This window comes from Manacus vitellinus, unplaced genomic scaffold, assembly GCF_001715985.3.
Source record: "Manacus vitellinus isolate BGI_N305 unplaced genomic scaffold, ASM171598v3 scaffold_14_pilon, whole genome shotgun sequence".
NCBI lineage: Eukaryota > Metazoa > Chordata > Aves > Passeriformes > Pipridae > Manacus > Manacus vitellinus.
Window position 1 is genome coordinate 5,750,709 of NW_021939063.1, and position 6,253 is coordinate 5,756,961.

The window sequence follows — 6,253 nt, forward strand, 5'->3', positions numbered from 1 at the left end:
AGCACAGGACTTAAGAGTGGCCTGAAACACTGGGCTGGAAGAGCCAGGAAGTCTGTGTGCACAGGACCAGGCACCAGCCAAGCCATGTCCTCTGATAAAAGCTGTCAACAGAAATCCCAAAACCTCCTGGGCTTAGTGCTTTATTCCATGCCATGTAGAATGCAAGCATTCAGTGCTGCTGTAAGCCTCAACTGATTGTGAGATTTCATTCCTTGTTTTTGCTGCCTTTCAGGAAATTGGAGTCTCTTTTGAAGTCAAGGTCAGCTCTAGCAAGGGACAAGTGGGAGAAAGCAGGTCATTGCATGTTTCATTTTCTCATCTCAAATTCTTTCCCCTTCCTCTACTAAACTTACTGGATTTTTTTCTCACTTTTCCACTCACAGAGCTCTCTCCCTGTTCTTGCTCTCTCTTTGTGGCATCATCCTCAAAACTGGCTGAGCCCACACTGCTGGGTTTTGCCTGGTTTGTGTGGTTGGGCTGGGTGGCCTGGATCTGGATATGTTGTATGAGCATCCAGCTGCCTGCCTGGGAGCTGGGTGTGCTCTGGTCAGCCCATCTGGCAGTGCCAGGCTAACACCCTGCTACCAGCAGGCACCAGTGACAGGGTGTGCACCAGCCTGGAAACCGTCCTGGAATCCTCTCAGTGCCTCTTCCTGACCTGTCCAGCACTGACTGCAGAGGCAAAGACCTCAACCTCCTGTATTCTCCTCCTGCTTCTGTACAACAGGAATAAAAGCAGGAGCAGAAATGGGCTGAGGAGCATTTCACTTGCCCGTTCAGGAGTGCTGGGCTCTGAAAAGGACTGTGTTTCAGAGAGGTTGTAGACAGACATGTTCAGAAGAGATGAGAGGAGTGAAAAGTGTAGGAAAGCTTGGTAGGCATGTAAAGAGCTGCTCCAAAGGGAGAAGAAATACTCTTCTTCCAGGAGAAATAGTCTCCCCAAGTCCAGTGTAGACAGGACAAGCAGTGAGGAGCTTTGACTGTGGTAAGGGACATTGAGGTCAGCCCTGTAGCCATGAGGTGAGCCAAGGAACAGGCTGTGAAATCATCAATGGGTGCTTTTTAGAGTTAGATGAGCATCTGTCAGGGATGGCTTAAGAAGAGTTGATTTTTGCCTCAGGGCAGAGGGATGGATGGGGTGACCTTCCAGCCTGATTTGATAGGATTTAATGCTTGTTAGGAAGGCTTTGTTTTCTTATTTCCTTCCTAACTTTTAGGTACAGGGAGGAAAAAGAAGGACAGAACCGGTGGATTCTTAAAAGAAACTGTTTTTAATTTAGTCACCAAGAATGATCTGCAGCTGCCAGGGAAATGAAAAGCAGATTATGCAAACTCAAGACTTTCCTTAACAATGGATGTTGTGTTACTGCAATGCATAAAAGGCTGAGCAGAGAATTAGGGGTATCTATCAGCTTTAATATGTTTAATTTAAAAAGGAACAGGTTGCACCAACACTTTTTTTTCTACTTAATGAGGCCCATTCATAAGTAGAATAACAGGATTTGCCTGTCACCCAGAGGAAATCATGACTTGTGTATTTGTACTTTGGTGCAAAACTTGTGTTGATCGCAGTGATTTAAAACTTTTCCCATCCCAGCTGCAGTCAGTTTGATGTCAGGATCCTTTCATCTGGAGACAGATGCATCCTTGGTAGAATCCTCAACACGTCTGTGCCTTTGTTCAGTCTCACAAAGTACCAGCTAAAGATTAAAAATAAAAGTATACATGGATTATTTCATATTACTCCTCAGAGATAACTGCTGTGAGAAAAAGTTTGGCTTACCCAAGACCTGGTAGCAGATTGCAGAAGGATCTCTGCTGTGTATGTGAATCTGGCCTTTTGCATTTCTGTTCCGTTCCTGGTTGTGGGTGCTGAGTGGTGCAGGGACAGCAATAGTAGAGTATTTCATAGCATATGATGCTTTCCATATCTTGGGGCCATTCCTCTGCTACAGGACTTAGAGAATTGAAGAGGAAAAAGGTTTTCTGTGTATCTTGGATCAGTGTCAGGCTGGAGACAGGACTAACATCCTTTCTGGTGTGTGGACAGACACAGGCTGATTCTAATGAGTTACCCCTTCCACATTCTGTTCCATAAGTACAAAGTGGCCTTGATGGGCAGGCAGAGGGCAGAAAGCTGGGGGGAGCTCACTGGGTGGGGATGGCAGGGGGGTCTTCACTGGTCTTCAGGGCTCTGCTTCACACGTGTGCTGTACCTCACCCTGCTTGCAAGGAAGAAGCTCCTCACTGGAGTTGTGATGGTCTCCCACATCTGCCCTCCTTGTGTCCTTGGAGTCCTGCCACATCATCAAGAATGAGAAAGCATGAGGATAATATTCCCTTCTCCCATCACACTGGGACAGGAGACGCCTCATTCTGTACCTCCTTGTGTTTGCAAAGATGGGGGAATAACCTAGCCCTCAATTCCCAATTAAATCCATGTTAATTTGTAATGAAATCTAAGAGGGATAGCCAAACCTGGTGAGAAGGAAGCAACTGACAGAAATAGGTTGCTCCATGAATTAAGTGCTATTGGGATGTGCAGCACAATGGGATTTGGAAACTGGGTCCTTTTTATTTAGCAGAGCAACTCTCCTGAATGCACGGGCACCTACAAGCAGGCCATCATCAGAGAGGTGACAGTGACAAAGTATTGGTAAGCAAATCTGGGAAAGGAGGGCTCAGAGAGATCAAGCATAAGAACTTTTGCATTTCTCTAGATACAGAGATGAGAAAATGAGAAATTTGATCTTTCTATTATAATCGACATAAAGAATTACAGGGCTGCAAAAGGCCACACAGCCAAACAAAGCTGCTCCCTTTAAGTTTATTTCAAATGTCTCTCTGCTTCAGCACTGTGTCCCTCAAGACTTTCCCTCTGTAATTGTATGTGGCAGCCTCTTTAGAGTTAGATGCCGACTGCTGTTCCAAAACAGAAATAAAAAATAACAGGCAAGAAAGGGCACTGCAGCAAGTGCTTAGGAGGGATGTTCCTCCTTTGTTTCACGGGTGGGTCAATAAAGGGGGTTAGAAAATGCTGTTTTGTTCATGAGCACTGCTCTGTTTGACTCCGTGAGCGAACGTGGGCCAATACTCAGCAGCTGAGTCCCCCTAACAACTGTTTCCTTGTGCTTCCATTAAGACTTTACCCTGGAAGGCAGCACAGGTCAGGAAACAAATGGTATTCGGTGCCCTGCCTTACCTGGCTGCTGCTCAGCAAAACCAACCCTGTGCCCCAGCAATGTGGGGCCAGAGGCTGCATTCAAAGGATGTTGGCAGCAGCCTGGAGCTGATCTCCCACAGCCTCAATATCCTGGGCTGTAGGAGAGCCAGTGCTGGGGAAACAGCCAACCTGCAGCTTTGGAGGGGCTCGTGCTGTGTTTCAATTGGAGCCCAGCAGTGCCACCATTGAACATCAAAGGGCTCATTCTCACTCCACCAAGCCCTGGGTGAGATGGGGTTTGCATAGCAAATGCAGGCCAACACAGGTCCTGCCCTTGTGCACCTCTGTGCCATGTACAGACGAGCTCAAACTTTACTATGAAGGTGTAAAACTTTTCTTTATCATTAGAATGATACCAGGCCTAAAATCCTCTGCTCCTGAGGAGGTCATTAGGATGTGCTTGACTCCCCTCTGAGATGGGTGCCAGGGAAGTGTGTCGGTGTTGGCAGCTCTGTGCAAGGAGCTCCTGGAGATATTTGGGCAAGATGAGCTGTGAACTTGTCCCTCCTTTTTTCTCATCCTGGAGTTGATGGGGTGCACCCCTTTTGGTTTTCCATTTTTGAGGCAGACATGAGAAAAGGGCCTTTTAAGAATTGTGACTGCATCATTCCTATCTGATGTCAACAGAAATTATTAGGGCTTGCCCAGAGAAATCAGTGTTAATAGAAAGTCAGGCAAATTCCCAGTATTTCTCTAGGACTTTTTTAATCCTGTCCATTCACTGAAGTTCAGCTTCATTGATTAGCACTGCTCAGCCTGAATCCCATATTCCTGAAGTGCTGGAAAGCCCTTAGTGCCAGAGGCTTTTTCTGTTGTTTTCCCAAGTGATTTTCCCATATTGTACAGCGGGAGGAATGTGATGTGAAGATGTTAATCCCTTTTGAGTTGTGCTCTAAACAAGGATGTGCAAAACACAGGGAAAATGAAGCAATACGTTATTTTTCATTTAATTTTCCATAACTATTGTCTTGTAACCCTGGTGAAATGCTTGACATAACACACCTCCACAGCTTGTCCACTGAACATCTGGTGATCAGTCCTTAAATTCGCTTCAGAGCATACTCAGAGCAGAAAGTAAATTTTTTCAGACATGCAAAATGAATCTTGTAAGAGAATGAATCTTTTTTCCATGATTCTCATGATGGGAGCAGGATACTGCTGTTCTCATTCTGATGGCCATAATGCCAAGTACTCCTTCGTCAAGACAAAACTGTTGAGGACAACAGTAGACTGGTGTCAGTTCTCCATGTGCACAACTCAGCCTTAAAGCTTCAATCCTATTGATTTCCTTAACAGTAGCCACCTATTGATTTTTTTTCCCCACTATCCTCTGGATTATACCCATTGTAGAAACTGCTGCTCACAAACGTGAAGAATTCTCACTGTCATGCTCCATCTGCTGAAGCCAGCTTGTTCTTGCATGACAGCTGCATTGGATTTTATTCTTGGGAAATTCCCATCTCCATCCTCATGAGGCTACCCTTTGAAAAGGGCTTGCTTTCAAAGGACACCAAGGGGTCTGCCAGAGCTGTGCCTCTTTCTAACGATTGATTTCCAGGTTTCATCATTAAGCTTGAGTTTTTTCACATCACAGCTCGAGTTCTTCCCCAGTTGTTCCCAGCTTTTGCAAAGATCTGAAAATGCAGCAACAGCAGCAGAAGCAAAGCCCATTTTTGCAGCCTGTATGGCAGGATTTTTATGTAGGGTTCCTTTTGTTCTGCTGCCTGCTGCTGTTATAACAGAACCACCCACACACTGCGTTCAAGTCTCTTCTAAGATGAGTATTAAAAGCAGGTAATTCAGAAAGTGCCTGTGTCACTCCCAGCCTCCAGGACAGAGCTGTGCAGTATCTGCAGATGTCCCACGACTCCCATCCCTAACTCAGTGTATGTGATTCACAATGAAACATTCATTTCACAGCTCAAGAGTGGGTACCACTTTAATGGTCTGCAATAATTCCCTTTCACTGAATCACTGAATGATTTGGGTTGGAAGGCACCGTCAAAGATCATCTAATTCCAACCCCCCTGCCAACCACCTCCCACTAGACCAGATTGCTCCAAGCCCCATCCAACCTGGCCTTGAACACTTCCAGGGATGGGGCAGCCACAGCTTCTCTGGGCAACCTGTGCCAGGGCCTCACCACCCTCACAGGAAAGAATTTCTTCTTTAATCTAAATTTACCCTCTTTCTGTTTAAAACCTATGCTGCCTGATGAATAGTCCCATTCATCTTTCCTGTAGCCCCCTTTAGGCACTGGAAGGGGCTTTTCCTTGTGCTGTAAGTAAATGCCATAGTGTGATGAAAACTTCAATGGGTAGGATTTTTTCCGCAGACTTCATCCTTTCAATTTTCATTCAATTCTGTCTTTCCATTAAAAAAGAACAAAAGGAACCAGATTGGTAAAAACAGAACAACTTTCTGGTAAAATTCTAATTATTAATTAGGCACAGTAAATACATCCATAACACTGTAATGTTTAATTTATCAGGCCTAAAGTACAAGTGGGAGTGTGTGGTGAAGGCTGCCCTTGCAGCCAGAGCAGCCCTCATGGTTCTGATCTGCCAGCCATGGAAAGACTCTGGGGTGGGAGCAGCTGCTGTGACCCCTTGGTTCCCATCCCTTCCCTGCACCTCTAGACTGGCTGGATGCCAGCAATTAAAAACTAATTGAGAAGCTTTAAAAATGCATCTCTTCCCCATTCCTTCTGCTCTGTTTAACCCTCTAACAATCCCCAGCAGAATTCTTCACCGGGGATTTTGCGCCGCGTTTCTGTTTGCTCCGTGTCTGGAGTTAAAGCAGGTGTCTCAGCAGAGCAGGGCTCTTTGGGGACCCAGGAGGGACTCACTTCTCTTGCTATTTTCTCTGCTGTTCTGTCCTCCTGGACACTCCCTGTTTTGGCAGAAACTGGGATGTCACCTGCCTGCAGAAGCATGTCCAGGTCCCAGAGCTGGTGCACATCCTGAAACCAGTGTGGTGCCTGCAGGGATTTTGGGAGTGTGGAGATCAGGACACAGAGATGTAACACTG